Source organism: Dama dama, chromosome 5, assembly GCF_033118175.1.
Source record: "Dama dama isolate Ldn47 chromosome 5, ASM3311817v1, whole genome shotgun sequence".
Lineage (NCBI taxonomy): Eukaryota > Metazoa > Chordata > Mammalia > Artiodactyla > Cervidae > Dama > Dama dama.
In genome coordinates this window covers 8,223,820-8,242,142 of record NC_083685.1, presented here as the reverse complement: position 1 = coordinate 8,242,142, position 18,323 = coordinate 8,223,820, and the positions used below count along the sequence as shown (strand labels likewise).

The 18,323-nt window shown below is 38.1% G+C and overlaps 1 pseudogene; it reads left to right on the top strand.

Moving 5' to 3' along the window:
* The first annotated feature begins 598 nt into the window (after positions 1-598).
* LOC133055497 (solute carrier family 25 member 3-like) overlaps positions 599-18,323 on the top strand; it is a 47,767-nt pseudogene continuing 30,042 nt past the window's right edge.

The window sequence follows — 18,323 nt, the reverse complement described above, 5'->3', positions numbered from 1 at the left end:
AACCAAATCTGTTCTTTCCCATCAGCTAAGCCCAACAATGCCAAAGGCAGCCCATGGACTCTTGCGAGAAAAAAAAGAAAATTCTGGAAATTTGAAGTTTTGTTGAATGCCTGGATCAAACGCCTGAGTGCCCTGGAGCAGATGACGCTGACCAGCGGCTGCCGCCCTTCTGCGTGGTTAGGGCTCCTGGTTTACCCCAGTCCCCGCCACTCCCTGCTGCCCTGCACTTCTCACATTCACAACGCCTGCCAGGCCCCTGCAGGCACCTGAGACTGTGGGTATGCATTGACGCCCCGGAATCCCTGAGGGAGGACGTGATAACATCATCCTCAGAGGCAGAAACAAGGAGACAGTGACTTGCCCAAGGTAACACAGTCCAGCGAGCGTCAGGACCAGGATTCCAAGGCAAGCCTACCTTCCCCCAGGGCCAGCCTTCTTTGTCCTTTGCGGCGCTTCCTTCCCAGGCTGGCGGGCTGAGTGGAAGTCTGCAGGCGGGAGACAAGAAAGAAAAATCAATGTCAATCTCCCCTGCTGGGGAAGGAATGTAAAAATTCCAGAGTCTTCAAGTCGACTTTCAGGTCTCGCTGCCTCTCCGGCAATGACTCTTCTGAGGACAGAGGGCTGTTTCCCGCGGGACGGCTTGCTCTGTGCAAGACTCACACCCCAGAGAACACAGCGCTTCCAGGGTCCCTGTTTGGTGACGGCCACACGCAGGCTTTTCCCATCTTCAGACCTCGCCAGGAAAGCAGGAGGCAAGGAAGGGGCTGTGACTGACAGGAAGCCCCCTCACACAGCTCCGATCGCAGTGACAGCTCTAAGGCCCCCCCAGCCCCAAATAAACGAGACCCTCTTCCTGGTCCCCACGCTTGGGGGGCAGCGGGGGAGAGGAGGCGGCGCCAGGAAGAGAGATTTCATCTCTCCGCTTCCAGAGCTGACAGCTTGGACAGTAGTTTCGGAGGAACAAACTTTATTCTCAGGCAGACGGACAGGCCCGAGCTTTGAGGGGTGCCATGAATATTTATGGCTTTTCTCCCGGCTTCTGCTTCAGCCCCGGCGGTTCCACACGGTTCCCGCTCACTGCCTGCGGCTGCCTCTGTTGCTCCGCGGGAGCCGCTCGTTTGTCCGCGGATGGAGGCAGAGCCGCCAGGTGGCGCTGTTGTGTCTCGTGAATGTCGGCGACGGTCGATCCCCACGGCCGTGTGCCAAGGGCGCTACGTAGGTTACGTCATTGAATCCTCGCGACGACGCCCGGGCGTCTGAGAGGCCCAGAGAGGCCAAGCCGCTTGCCCGCGGTCACACAGCTAGGAAGGATCGGAGACAACATTCAGATCTATAAGCCAGCGGCAGGTTTCTGTAGCATAAACGTCAAGCGTACAAACACCAGCTTGTCCCTGCCTGGGAAAGGCTATGGTTAATTATTTACTTTCCTGAAATTATGTCCTTATATTTACGGGTTAAGATGCATTTTCTTTTTTGAAATGATGGAGCGGTGGATCTGTGTGGGTTTTCATGTCCTTGATAAGCAAACTTTTAAATGTCCTATCCAATGGACCAAGATTGATTATTATACTAAGTGAAATAAACCAGAGAAAGACAAGTATCCTATGATATTGCTTATATATGGCATCTAAAAAAAAAAACAGATACAAGTAAACTTACAGGCAAAACTGAAACAGACCCACAGACATAGAAAATAAACAAATTACCAAAGCGAAAGGAGGGGGAAGGGATAAATTAGGAGTTTAGACTTAACATATACACACTATTATATATAAAAACGATAACCAACAAGGACCTAATGTATAGCAGAGAAAATATTCTCAATTCTTGTTTTTTATAGTTTATCTTATTATTATAGTTTATCTTATAATAAACTGTAAGGGAAAAGAATCTAAAAAATATAATTATATATAAATTATATATTATATATAAATTATTTAAAATTTAAACAATATTATATATTATATAATATATTATTATTATCATTACATATACATATATTATATATATTAATGTTTTATTTATAAATATATATTTATAATATAAATATATTATATTATATAATGTAATATATATTATTATATATTATATTATACTATATAATAAATATATTATATAACAAACATGTATAATATATATGTATATATACATATATTATATATATGTAAAATATATATTATATTTTATTATTATATTATATATTATATAATATATAATTCATAGTAAATATAATACAATACATTATATAATATACATATAAAATATTATATTACATATATATATATTTTATATTATGTATATATTAATAATATAATATACATCAATTATATAATATGTTATATATGTATAATTAATTATACATATATAACATGTACATATACATATGTACATGTATATATACATATACATAAATAATCATATGTATAATTAAAGTAAAATTAATATACATTAATAATATAATATGTATAATATATATGTTATATATATCAAATTATAACTGAATATATATTATATATTCTCTATATATTCTATATAGTCTATATCTATATATTCTATATATGCTATATTTATATTCTCTATATATTCTATATATATATTTTATATATATATCCTATATATATTATAACTGAATATATATAATGTTATATACATATAAGTAATTATACACATATAACATGTATATATACATAAATAATTATAATATGTATAATTAATGTACAATTAATATATATTAATATATAATATACATAATATACATAATCTATATATTTATATATTATATACATTTGTAATATATCAGTATATTTTATATTACAATAAATATATATATTTATAATATATTTATTTATATAAATAAATATTCATATATTTATATATATGTATATATAATTATATACATATAAATATATGAATATTTATTTATATATATAACTATATATATTTAATATATATAATAAATGAAGATTATAATATAATTATAATATAATATATTTATAATATTTTATATATTTATAATATATAATATAATAATATCAAATAATATATAATTATCAAATTATAACTGATATATATTATATATAATATACATAATTTATATATTTATATATTATATATATTCATAATATATCAGTATAATATATTTTATATTACAATAAATATAATATAATTTTATATATAATATAATTATATATAATATAATTATAATATATCTATAATATATCAATATAATACAACATATATTATATATAAATTTATACATACATAATATGATATACTATATAATTATATTTAGATATATATTTTATATTATGTATATTATATAAGCAATATATAATGTATAATATATTTTATAATACACATATATTAATATATTATATATATAATCTTATATATTATATATTATGTATATAATATATGTAATATACATATTATATTATATGTGATATATAATATATTATAATATATCATATACAATTTATATTATATTATATCATAGTATATATTATATTATAATATATTATATATTACATTATATTATTTATATTATATACTATATATTATATAAATATCATATATAGAATAAAAAATGTGATGCATATAATATATACAATATATTATATAATTATATTATATATGCATATTCTCTTTACATTATATATAATATATAATAAATAATACCATATATAACATAATATATTGTATATATTATTTATATTATATATTATAATATATTTTCTATATTAATATTGTATTATATAGAATATATATAACATAGTTGTATATGTTATATATAATTTAATATATAACAATTATATATGTTATACTATAAATATATATATATACTATATTATATTATATAGAATATATATAACATAGTCATATATATCATATATAATAGATAACAATTATATATGTTATACTATATTATATAAAATAATGTATATTAATATATATTTATATGTTTATATTTTTATCATTTTATATATTTATTTATTTAATATATATCTATATATTTAATACATATTATATATAATATGATATAAAGTAATTCTATAATATAATACATTATATATTATATACATATATTATATAATTATAAAATAAATATATTACAAATATAAATATAATAATTTATATAATTTATAGAATATATATATAATGATATCTATAATCAATGTAATAATTACACAATTATATAATATAATAATTCATATAATAATATAATTTACATAATTTATAATATATTTATAATAATAGGATATATTAATATATAATATAGTTAACACATATATTGAATATAATCTATATAATTATAAATTATATAAATATATACACATATACAAACACATATAGCATATAAATATAATATGATTATGTTATAAATATATAAGTATTATATTTAGAAATAATTAAATATAAATGTAATATATTTACATAAATATATTAATGTATATTATTATCTAATTATAAATAATTATAATATAAATAATGTATATTAACTAAATCTATTATATATTAATATAATATTAAATATATTCTGTTATATTAATTATATATAAATATTAATATGTATTAAGTATATTTGATATATATGTAAAACTGAATCCCTTTGCTGTACACCATAAACTAACACAACATTGTAAATCAGTTATAATTTTATTAAAAATTTTTAATGAATAAGCAAAATTTTCTATCTAAAACATTTTTCCCCCAATTTTCAAGCCCCAGATATTCAAGATCACGGACCATTCACCTTAACGAACAATCTCTGGTGTTCAGTTAGGAGGAAATTCAAGTTTGCACAACAGAGTTCTGTTTGTAACCCAGCCCCACTGGAATATAAGCAGTAACACACTGTCTGCGACAAGCGGATGTAGACAGGGGACCCAAGCTCTCTGAGCCTCAGTCGTCTGGGTAGTAAAATGGGATGCCTAGAGCGACTCATGGTCTTGTGTTGAAGACTGAATGAGGTGGTGTGTGTATCTGGCAAGCAGCAGGTGATCTGGTGTCTGACACCCCTCCTTTGTGACATTCATCTACCTTGTTCCATGCAGTTGTGGTTCTCGCGTCCTCTTCGTGTGTGGCATCCCACGGTGTGAATACGCCACCCTTTGTTCGTTTTGCTGTGAATGGGCTTGCGGACAGTTTCCCGTGTGGGGCTTTCAGTGATCGTGGCGCTGTGAACATTCCAGAACGTGCGTATCTGTGAACATAAGTACACACCTGTGCTGGGGCTGTGCACGGAGGGAAGACTTCAGAGTCCAAGGTAGGGATGGGTAGTTTCCTGGAGAGTTGTGTCGACTTATTCAACTGCCCGCCCTGGGGAAGTTTCCAGTACCTCCACACCCTCAGCGACACTAGATATGACAACTCTTACTTTAGACGTTCTGGCGAATGTGTGGGACTGTCACGTGGGGGTGTCAAATTGTACGTCACTCAGTGAAAAAGAGCACATGTTCGTTTGAGTTTTAGCCATGGATGTTCTGTTGGAGAATGACTGTTCACATCCTTTGCTCACTTTTTCTGTCTTTTTTTTTTTATTACCACATTCTTTGTCGGCAACGTGCATTGCAGAAAACCTTTTCCACTCCATTTTACTGTTTCTTTCTCTTAATGGGTCTATCCAAGCGAACGTTTCATGCAAAGATGGGCACAATAAAGGACAATAACAGCAAGGACCTAACAGAAGCAGAAGAGATTAAGAAGAGGTGGCAAGAATACACAGAAGAACTGTACAAAAAAGTTCTTAATGACACAGATAACCACAACGGTGTGATCACTCACCTAGAGCCAGACTTCCTGGAGTGTGGAGTCAAGTGGGCCCTAGCAAGCATTACTATGAATAGAACCATTGGAAGTGTTGAAATTCTAGCTGAGCTATTTAAAATCCTAAAAGATGATGCTGTTAAAATGCTGCACTCAATATGCCAGCAAATTTGGAAAACTCAGCAGTGGTCACAGGACTGGGAAAGGTCAGTTTTCATCCCAATCCCAAAGAAGGTCAATGCCAAAGAATGTTCAAATTACTGAACAGTTGCACTCATTTCACATGCTAGCGAGATTATGCTCAAAATTCTTCAAGCTAGGCTTCAGCAGTATATGAATCGAGAACTTCCCGATGTACAAAGTGGATTTAGAAAAGGCAGAGGAACCAAGGCTCAAATTGTCAAAATCCACTGGATCATAGGAAAAGGAAGGGTATTCCAGAAAAACATCTACTTCTGCTTTGTTGACTATTCTAAAGCCTTTGGCTGTGTGGATCATAACAAACCATGGAAAATTCTTAAAGAGATGGGATTACCAGACCACCTTACCTGGCTCCTGAGAAACTTGCATGCTGGTCCAGAAGCAACAGTTAAAACCACACATGGAACAATGGACAGGTTCACAATTGGGAAAGGAGTGTGTCAAGGCTGTATATTGTCACTCTGATTGTTTAGGTTTTATGCAGAGTACATCCTGGGAAATGCCAGGCTAGATGAATCACAAGCTGGAATTAAGATTGCCAGGGGAAATATCAATAACCTCAGATATGCAGATGATACCACTGTAATGGCAGAAAGTGAATAGCAACTAAAGAGCCTCTTGATAAGGGTGAAAGAGGAGAGTGAAAAAGTTGGCTTAAAACTCAACATTCAAAAAATCTGGTGCTATCACTTCATGGCAAATAGATGGGGGAAAAGGGGTGAAAACAGTGACAGATTTTATTTTCTTGGGCTCAAAAATCACTGCGGTGACTGCAGCCATGAAATGAAAAGATGCTTGCTTCTTGGAAGAAAAGCTATGACAAACCTAGACAGCATATTAAAAAGCAAAGACATCACTTTGCTGACAAAAGTCTGTATAGTCAAAGATATGGTTTTTCATGTACTCATGTATGGATGTGAGAGGTGAACCATAAAGAATGCTGAATGCTGAAGAATTGATGCTTTTGAACTGTGGTGCTGGAGAAGACTCTTGAGAGTCCCTTGGACTGCGAGGAGATCAAACCAGTCAATTCGAAAGGAAATTAACCCTGAATAGTCTTTGGAAAAACTGATGTTGAAGCTGAAGCTCCAATACTTGGGCCACCTAATGCAAAGAACCAACTCATTGGAAAAGACCCTGATGCTGGGAAAGATTGAGGAGAAGAGGGCAGCAGAGGATGAGATGGTTGGATGGCATCACTGACTCAATGGACATGAATTTAAACAAACTCCGGGAGACGGTAAGGACAGGGAAGCCTGGTGTGCTGCAGTTCATGAGGTCGCAGAGGCAGACATAACTTAGTAAATGAACAAACAAACAAAATTGTTAAATGGAAGTTTTTCATTTAAAAATAGTCAATTTTTCCTCTACATGGGGAGCACAATTTTATCCTAGTTATGCAATCTTTGCCTACTCCCAAAGTTATGAAAACATTCTCCTAGGTTTTACTGTACAAGTGTATGTTCTACCTTACATGAGTAGATCCACAATAAATCTGGAACTGATTTTTGGGCCTGATTTTGAGGTCCAGTTAAATATTTCCATATGGAAAACTGAGCCAGTATCCCTTTATTGAAAAGTATGGTCAAATTTATTTTTGTTTTCATTTCCAAGAATGAGGTGTACAGATGTGAGAGTTGGACCAGAAAGAAGGCTGAGCACCAAACAATTGATACTTTTGAATTGCGGTGCTAGAGAAGACTCTTGAGAGTCCCTCAGACTGCAAGGAGATCAAAGCAGTCAATCCTAAAAGAAATCAACACTAAATATTCATTGGAAGGACTGATGCTGAAGCTCCAATACTTTGGCCACCTGATGGGATGAGCGGACTCACTGGAAAAGACCCTGATGCTGGGAAAGGTTGAGGGCAGGAGGAGAAGGGGGCAGCAGAGGATGAGATGGTTGGATGGCATCACCAACTCAAGGGACATGAATCTGAGCCAAATTCCAGGAGATAATAAAGGACAAGGAAACTTGGAGTGTTGCAGTCCATGGGGTTGCAAAGAGTTGGACACAACTTAGCCGCTGAACAACAACAACATCTTTAAGTGCCTGTTGTAGAGACTGCAGCAGTGTGTTCATGTATTCAGCCAACATTAACTGAGGTCATACTTCGTGCCAAGCTCTGTGCTGGGCACTGTGGACACACGGGCACTGCCCTCAGCTTCCATAGGGAGTGGACACAGGACAAGCTGCCCATTGAGTGGGTCTGTCTGATTCACTTCTGTATTCTCCAAGCCCCACATGGTACGAGCAAACAGTAAGAGCTCAATAAATACCAACTCCTTTGGATGAGAGGACAATACTCCATCTCTGGCACCTGGACTTGGACAGAAACTTCATCAAACCATAGCCTGCCCAGTTCTATATGCTCTGTGACTCTCAGCAGGGCACATCTCCTCTCTGAGACTCAATTTCCCGGTATGTAGGGTGGGAACGTACATCGCAGGGTCTTGGGCAAGGGGTGGGGTGGAGTTAAGTAGCTAATCCGTGAAAAGAGTCTGGCACATCCTGAATGTGCGACAAGATAATAGCTTTGGGGTTAAAACTGTCAGCATGATGTCCACAAGTCCTGGTAAATGTTCTGGTCCCTTCTAGAAAATCAGGACAGACTACATCACCTCTCTGTCTTGTCCGCACCAGGACCTTAAGGGATCAGAAATGACTATTGTATCAGGTGGGTATAGAGCAGCATCTAGTGGAGAAGGGGAAAAAATGTGACAAAGTGTCACAAGGATATTTAGAAGAGGAAGTTTTCAAGGCTGGCAGAGAATCCAAGAAGGTAATGGGCACATGCTGGTGTCCTCAGCACGGAAGGTATAAAAGGTGCCCTTAACAGCACCCAGGACTCCCTCCCAAGTATGTGCCTGAGCCTCGAAGTACTAATGGGGGACATCCCCCCGACCTGTCCCTTGGCTTCCCTGGCTGCTGAGTCTCTGGGTCCTGTGGGCTCAGAGGCTCATCTTTCATGTTCTGCCCCATCTTCCCCATGTCCAGCTAAGGGCACTGCCTCTGCTGGTCCCAAGTCCCCGTTGCCCAAGATAAGACTATGTGTTAGTAATACTCAAACACTCCTTTCTGTTTCCACATTTTGCTACTCAGAGTGCAGTAGTTAATCTAGGGCCTGACTCCAGGCTTTTGTTTTTCATGTCTGTAAACAAATCAGACAGTTTTCTGCATGGTCCTGACAAGTCATAGTGTAACCGAAAGTGGGGTCTGGCTACTCATCGCTAGAGGCCAGGTTGGTGGAAAGTTTGCTTCATCTGGGATACTGGCAACCAGGGAATGAGGGGTGGGGAGGGTGGACGCCTATCCGAAGGCCAGCTCCCCTCACTGACAACCAGTGGGCAAATCTTTTATAGGCTGAGGGAGGGGGCTACATGCAGGAACAGCACGGTCAGCTCCGACATCCATCTTGAGCTGGTCATCGGTAGTCTGATGAGCATCATCTTGATTGTTTAAGTACAGTTAATCTTCAGCAACGTGGTTGCTTTACTTCCATTTCTTGAGGCCAGTTCTCAGAATTGTGGCAGCTTATGCCGTGGCTATAGTCTGGGTGGTGGGGGTTTCAGGATCTATAAGACAGCTCACAGAATGTGGCTCGGAATATGATCTGTAGCCCATGGGAAGGAACTCAAGGTCCCTGGCTATACTTAATGGGTAAACTATTATTATTTGATCTTCTTTAACAGTTTTCCTTTGTTTCTCTGTGTTCTCATTTCTCAGATTAACCTCATATTCTTTGAAGTTTTTCCACAGACAAAAGGCAGGCAGAGGATGTGGGACGCAAGGACCATAGCGTCCCACTCCATTTCAGTAGGTACTTAGCACCTTCATGTAACGGAGTCAGGCCAGGCCACTGTAGGTTCAGATCACAATTGTACGCAAAACCAATGAAGTCTTCTTCAATAATGTCTCACAACGTCTTCCGCTCTGAGAACAAGGGCTAACTTTCCATTTATTCCTGTCTTCTGTATTTTGGCTCAGCCACATTTTGTAGTTTGCAGGAGATGGGATATCTCTGCAGATGGCAATATGGGGACAGAGGTACCATTGCTGGACATCTGTAGGTGTCTGTGGACAGGAGGAGGACGTGGAACTAAATGGAAGACTATTTTCCAGGTGGCACTAGGGGTAAAGAATCCACGTGCCACTGCAGGAGATGCAAGATACGTGGGTTCGATCCCTGGGTCAGGAAGATCCCCGGGAGTATGAAGTGGCAATCCACTCCAGTATTCTTGCCTGGTGAATCCCATGGACAGGGGGCCTGGTGGGCTATAGCCCATGGGGCCACAAAGAGTCAGACATGACTGAGCAACTGAGCACACGTTTTCCATATTATGTGGGAGGTGAGGCCTTAAAGCAAAATAAACAGGAATGATGAATCTACAGATATCCTGGAAGAAACTGGCCTGATTAACTTGACTGATTAAATTGTGCTTAATTTGTGAAACAACAGTTTTCAAATTACAAATGACTTGAACATAATCTGTTTTCTCCCCACCTAAAAAAAAGTATCATAAGTATCTTTTCTTTGTATACATTTTTTTTGTAAGATCAAATTTTGGTCCTATTTGATAATGATTTATCATGTGATTAACAGATACAGAGAAGAGACGACTTGTGATTGCCAAGGAGTTGGAGCATGAGGGAGAAGTGGATTGGGAGCTTGGGAGTATCAGATGCAAACAATTATACATAAGATGGATAAACAAGGTCCTACTGTATAGACCTTGTATATTTAATATCCTGTGATTGAACCATAATGAAAAGTATATGAAAATGGGTGTATATATGTATGTATATATAAAACAATCACTGTGCTGTACAGTAAGAATGAACACATTGTAAATCAACTGTACTTCAATAAAATTTAAGTTTTTTAAATATCAAAAAATTTATGTGATTAGAAGACTCCTACAAATTCAATGTTTTAGCAATGGAAATAAAGACCTGGGATATGGCTGTAAGAGGTCAGGTTAATTCTAAGTGGTTGTATTAAATTGTATTTCATCATCACTGTTTTTTGCAGGATTCTTTGATCATTGTAAAGATAGAGCCCAGCCCTCCTGTATTATCTAAGAAAAAATTGAAAAAGACATCTCTAGAAAGTGTGCCCCATGTTCTGTGAGGCAGGGGTTCAATTTCCTGTGGAAAGACAGAAGATAGTGGAAATAATTTATCTCGACATAAGGACAAGTTTATGTAGGAAGCAACCATTGAGCTGGGCTTTGAGTTTTCATGGAGTTTTGTCAGCCAAACAGGCTCATCTCTGGGCTGAAAGGAGGGTATGTGGATGCCATTGGAAGGGTGAAAACAACATAGGCTATTTATTAATCCTGTTAGGGTAACTTGTAGGGAATACTAGGACCTTGATAACCAAGGTAATGGGCAAATGCACAGTATGTCCACTAGGTGGCGCGAGGACACTCTTCCGTGACCCACATAGCGCGCTCTCAACAGCTGCGCTGAGCGTCGTGCGTGGTGGGGGATGACTGGGTGCTGGGGCCAGGATGAAGACAGTCACGGTTTAGGGGAAAGTAACAGAGGGCTAGGAGCTGAGGTCTTAGAGCGATGACCGGTTAGGCCCGGCAGTTTTCCTGCCCCTGCAGTGAAACCACGTATGGTCGGTCCTAACTAAGCAAGACACTGGGGGAGCACAATCCCCAGCGGAGGCGTGCGGAAAGGCAGCTGTGTGACCAGGGGGACGCCGACTCCGGTGGGGAAGCACAGGGTGGAACCTTCGGAGAATCGGCCCAGGGTAGGTGGCAACTGTGGGCGAATGTGGGTGAATGTGGGTGAACGGGTGGTGGGTGAATGCCCGCCTCTCTGCAGTACATCATGAGAAACGCTGGGCTGGATGAAGCACAAGTTAGAATCAAGATTGCGGGGCGAAATATCACTAACCTCAGATATGCAGATGACACCACCCTTACTTACGGCAGAAAGCGAAGAAGAATTAAAGAGCCTCTTCATGAAAATGAAAGAGGAGAGTGAAAAAGCTGGCTTAAAGCTCAACATTCAGAAAACTAAAATCATGGCATCTGGTCCCATCGCTTCATGGTAAATAGATGGGGAAACAGTGGCAACAGTGGCAGACTATTTGTTTTTGGCTCTAAAATCACTGCAGATGGTGACTGCAGCCATGAAATTAAAAGACGCTTGCTCCTTGGAAGGAAAGTTATGACCAACCTAGACAGCATATTAAAAAGCAGAGACATTACTTTGCCAACAAAGGTCTAGTCAAGGCTATGGTTTTTCCAGTGGTCATGTATGGATGTGAGAGTGGGCTGTAAAGAAAGCTGAGCACCAAAGAATTGATGCTTTTGAACTGCGGTGTTGGAGAAGACTCTTGAGAGTCCCTTGGACTGCAAGGAGATCCAACCAGTCCATCCTAAAGGAAATCAGTCCTGAATATTCATTGGAAGGACTGATGCTGAAGCTGAAACTCCAATATTTGGCCACCTGATGCGGAGAGCTGACTCATTTGAAAAGACTCTTTTGCTGGGAAGGATTGAAGGTGGTAGGAGAAGGGGACAACAGAGGATCAGGTGGTTGGATGGCATCACCAACTCAATGGAGATGAGTTTGAGTAAACTCCGGGATTTGGGGATGGACAGGGAAGACTGGCATGCTGCAGGCCATGGTGTTGCAGAGTTGGACACGACTGAGCAACTGAACTGCACTGCAGCACCCAGTGGAGGGTTGATGGGAGGCCGAGGGTGAGGTGCTGCCAGGCCCCATCTGAGGGCACAAGGGGTGACCTAGGCGATGGGTGGGCTTGCGGCAGCAGGTCAGACCCTCAGGCATCAGGTGTGCCAAGCTTTCAGATTTTGCTTACTACTTTAATTTTGTGAATGACGGAAATACTGATGGCAACATCACTTAAAATTTTTTCACTGTTTTACCAATAGCCCAAATTGACCTTGTCTTTTAAAATTATATGCAAATTACTATCATTATTTGACTGTGCCACATGGATTGTGGGGTCTTTGTTCCCTGAACAAGGACTGAACCCAGGCCCTCAGTAGTGAAAGCATAGAGTCCTAACCACTGGCCAGCCAGAGTATTCCTTACGTACATGTTACTTTTATGTTATTTAAGAAAATTTCCAAATTGTGTTACATTTTAAAAACTATTATTCTCAAAAGTTATATCTTTGGGAGCTTCTCTTTTTGAGTGTTTCCAAGTTCGCTGTGTATTGCTTTCAGCCAGTGTTTATTGATGTCACTTTGACATTGAGGAAGAGGTTTATATTGTCGATCAAATGAAACTTAGGGACTTTCTGTGGTCCAGTGGTTAAGAATCCACCTCTCAATGCGGGGGACAATTCCTACTCTGGGGAGGTTCCACATGCCTTGGGGCAACTAGGCCTGTGCACCACAACTTCTGAGTCTGTGCTCTAAAGCCTGCGAGCTGGGAGCACGGAGCCCAGGGCACAACTACTGAAGCCTGTGCCCCCTAGAACCCCCGCTCTGTGAGAACAGAAGCCACTGCAGTGAGAAGCCCGTGCCCCAGAACTAGAGCAGCCCCAGCTATTCACAACTAGAGAAAGCCCGCATGCAGCAACAAAGACCCAGGGCAGCCAAAATAAATTTTAAAAATGTAGATATTCTACTTCATTGTTGCATGTACATGTATAGTGTTAGTTGCTCAGTCATGTCCAGCTCTTTGTGACCCCATGGACTGTATGTAGCCCACCAGGCTCCTCTGTCCATGGAATTATCCAGGCAGGAATACTAGAGTAGGTAGCCCTTTTCTCCTCCAGGGGATCTTCCCAACCCAGTAATCGAACCCTCAGCTCTTGCATATCCTGCATTGACAGACAGGTTCTTTACTAGCTGAGCCACCAGGGAAGAGGAAGACAGTGCATATATAATCAGTACATTATATATAAATATATATATATGTATATAATACAATATAAATATAACATTAGACATATATGTGTTTGTATATAAATATTTCATGCTTAATCTTTAGCCAGTGCAATAGTGGGCTAAAAAAAAAAAGACTTTCATTTCAACTTCTCTTTGATGACTTTTTAAAGATTTTAAAAGTTCATTATCATATAAACCATACCAATATTTTCCTAGGTCAGTTTCCCAAGGCAATAGAAATAAAAACAAAACCAAACAAATATAGCCTAATCAAGCTTACAAGTTTTTATACAGCAAAGGAAACTGTAAACAAAACCAAAATCCTATTGACTGGAAGAAAATATGTGCAAATGATGTAATGACCAGGGCTTAATTTCCAAAATATACAAACAACTCATGCAACTCAATAACAAGAAAACAAACAACCCAATCTAAAAATGGGCAGAAGATCTAAATGTTGCTGCTGTTTAGTCACTAAGTTGTGTCCAACCAAAGATGACATATATATGGCCAACAGGCCTATGAAAAGAAACTCAACATCGATAGTTGATTTCAGATAGTTGATTTCAGAGACATGCAAACCAAAACTACAATGAGGTATCACCATACAGTGGTCAGAATGGCCATTATTAAAAAGTGTACAAATAAATGCTGGAGAGGGTATGGAGAGAAGGGAACACGCATGTTGTTGATGGGAACGTAAATTGATGCAAACACTATGGAAGATAATTTGGAGGTTCCTCAGAAAAAACTAAAATAGAGCTGCCATATGATCCTGCAGTCCCACTCCTGGGCATATGTTCGGACAAAACTATAATTCAAAAAGGTGCGTGTACCCCAGTGTTCATTGCAGCATTGTTCACAATAGCCAAGACATGGAAATAACATAAACGTCTGTCACCAGATGGATGGATAAAGAAGATATGGTACATATACACAATGGAATACTACTCACCCATTAAAAAGAATGAAATAATGTCATTTGTAGCAACACAGATAGACCTGGAGATTGTTGTGCTAAGTGAAGTCAGAGGAAGATGAAGACCCCATCACTGCTATATGCAATCTAAAATATAACACAGGACTTCTCTGGTGGTCCAGTGGTTAAGAATCCGCCTGCCAGTGTAGGGGATATGAGTTCCATCCCTGCTTCAGGAAGATTCCATATGCCATGGGGCAACAAAAGCCATGGACCCACCACAACTACTGAAGCCCACACACCCCTAGAGCCTGTGCTCTGCAACGTGAGAAGTCATGGCAATGAGAAGCCCAAGCACCCCAACTCCAAAGTAGCCCCCACTCGCTGGAACTAGAGAAAGCCCAAGCACAGCCAAAAATAAAATTAAATTCATTAAAATGACACAGATAGGTACAAGTGAAATGTGAGATGCAGAAAAGACACTGAAAAGGACTGTGGACAATTGAATTAGGAGACAGGATAAACTGCACATAAGATAGTCTATCATGTCTGCTATGCACAGAGGCTTGAGTGATACTCACCAGGCATCCTCAAAGATTCTGCCCTTGAAGTTTTCCAAAGGAATTCATCAGCCTAAAGAGAAGAAATGACCTCCTCAGAGATCAAGCCCTGAGCCTTTGGTGTGGGAGCACTGACTCCAAGACCCTAGACTACCAGAGAACTAACGCTGCTGCTACTGCTGCTGCTGCTAAGTCGCTTCAGTCGTGTCTGACTGTGCGACCCCATAGACGGCAGCCCACCAGGCTCCCCCGTCCCTGGGATTCTCCAGGCAAGAACATTGGAGTGGGTTGCCATTTCCTTCTCCAGTGCATGAAAGTGAGAAGTGAAAGTGAAGTCGCTCAGTCGTGTCCGACTCTTAGTGACCCCATGGACTACAGCCCACCAGGCTCCTCCGTCTATGGGATTTTCCAGGCAAGAGTACTGGAGTGGGTTGCCATTGCGGGTATCAAATAGAACTCACACAGAGGAGACCATTGTAATACAAGACTCTGCATCACCCGACCACCAATAGCACCCTGTGCAGGACGCCTCATCTAAACAACAAACAAAACAAAAATACAAACCCAATCATCAGCAGACAGGATTACCACCTCACTCAGCCTTGCCCATCAGAGGAAAAAACAAATAAGCAAACCAAAGCTCAGCACAAATCTCACCCTATAGGAAGCTCACACAAACCACCGGACCAGCCTTAGAGGGCAGAAACCAAAAGGAAGAAAGAATTCAACCTTGAAGCCTGGGAAAAGTAGACCTCAAACACAATAAGTTAAAAAAAAAAAAAAATGAAAAGGTAAGACAAATGAAGGAACAAACTAGAAACACAGAAGTCAAAATAAATGAAGAGGAAATAAGCAAAGTACCTGAAAAAGAATTCAGAATAATGAGAGTAAAGATGATCAAAAACCTTGAAAGCAAAATGGAGAAAATATAAGAATCAATTAACAAGGACCTAGAAGAATTAAAGAATAAACATGCAGAGACATGTTATTGTTATTAACAACACTATTACTGGAATTAAAAATACTCTAGAAGGATTCAGTATCAGAATATCCGAAGCAGAAGAATGAATCAGTGAGCTGGAAGATAAAATGGTGGAAATAACTTCTCAAGAGCAGAATAAAGTAAAAAGAATGGAAAGAACTGAGGATAGTCTCAGAGACCTCTGGGACAATATCAAATGAACCAACATTCGAATAATAGGGGTCCCAGAAGAAGAGGAAAAGAAAGGGTATGAGAAAATTTTTGAAGAGATTACAGTTGAAAATTTCCCCAACATGGAAAAGGAAATAGTCAAGTCCAAGAGGCACAAAGAGTCCCATACAGGATAAACCCAAAAGGAGAAACATGCCAAGACACACACTAATCAAACTAACAAAGACTAAACACAAAGAAAGAATATTAAAAGCAGCAAGGGAGAAACAACTAGTAACATACAAGGGACATCCAATATGCTTAACAGCTGATCTTCCAGCAGAAACTCTGCAGGTCAGAAGGGAATGGCAGGATATATTTAAACTACTGAAAGGGGAAAATCTACAACCAAGATAACTGTACCCAGCAAGGATCTCATTCAAAACTGATGGAGAAATCAAATCTTTTCAGATAAGCAAAAGTTAAGAGAATTCAGTACCACCAAACAAGCTTTACAAAAAATGTTAAAAGGACTTATATAGTCAAGAAATACAACAGAAGAAAAAATATCTACAGAAGCAACCCCAAACAATTAAGAAAATGGCAATAGGAACATATATATCAATAATTACTTTAAATGTAAATGGAGTATATGCTCCAACCAAAAGACACAGACTGGCTGAATGGATACAAAAACGCAACCCATATATATGCTATCTAGAAGAAACCCACTTTAGACCTCAAGACACATATAGACTGAAAGTGAGAGGATGTAAAAATATATTCCATGCAAATGGGAGGCAAAAGAAAGCTGGAGTAGCCATCCTTATATCAGACAAAATAGACCTTAAAATGAAGATTATAAGGAACGACACTACACAATGATCAAGGGATCAGTCCAAGAGGAAGACATAGCAATTGTAAATATCTATGCACCCAACAGGACCACCTTAATACATAAGACAAACACTAACAGACATAAAAGGAGAAATTGACAGAAACACAATAATAGTAGACTTTAACACCTCACCTCACTCGCACCGATGGACAGATCATCAAAACAGAAAATTAATAAGAAAACACAAGTTGATACATTAGATGAGATGGATCTCATTGATATCTTCAGGACATTCCATCCAAATGCAGAATAATATACCTTTTTCTCAAGTGCACATGAAACATTCTCCAGGGTAGACAACATCTTGTGTCACAAATGAAACCTCAGTAAATATAAGAAAATTGGAATCGTATCAAACATCTTCTCCAACCACAATGCTATGAGACTAGATAAACATAAACACATGGAGATTAAACATGTTTCTAAATAACCAACAGGTTACTGGAGAAATCCAAAAGGAAACCAAAAAATTTCTAGAAACAATTGACAGTGAAAACACAACTCAAAACCTATGGGATGCAGCAAAAGCAGTCCTAAGAGGGAAGTTTATAGCAAGACAATCCTAACTCAAGAAACAAGAAAAACATAGGATAGACAGCCTAATTTTACATCTGAAACTGGAAAAGGAACAACAACAACAAAGAAAACAAACCCAAAATTAATAGAAAAAATTATAAAGATCTGAGCAGAAATAAATGAAAAAAAAAAAGTGAAAGAAACAATAGTAGAGATTAATAAAGCTAAAAGCTGGTTCTTTGAGAAGATAAACAAAATTGACAAATGTTTAGCCAGACTCATCAAGAAAAAGAGAAGAATCAAATTAACAAAATTCGAAATGAAAAAGGAGAGGTTACAACAGACAGTGCAAAAATACAAGGGATCATAAGAGACTATTACGAACAACTATATGGCAATAAAATGGATAACCTGGATGAAATGGACAGATTGTAAGAAAAGTTCAGTCTTC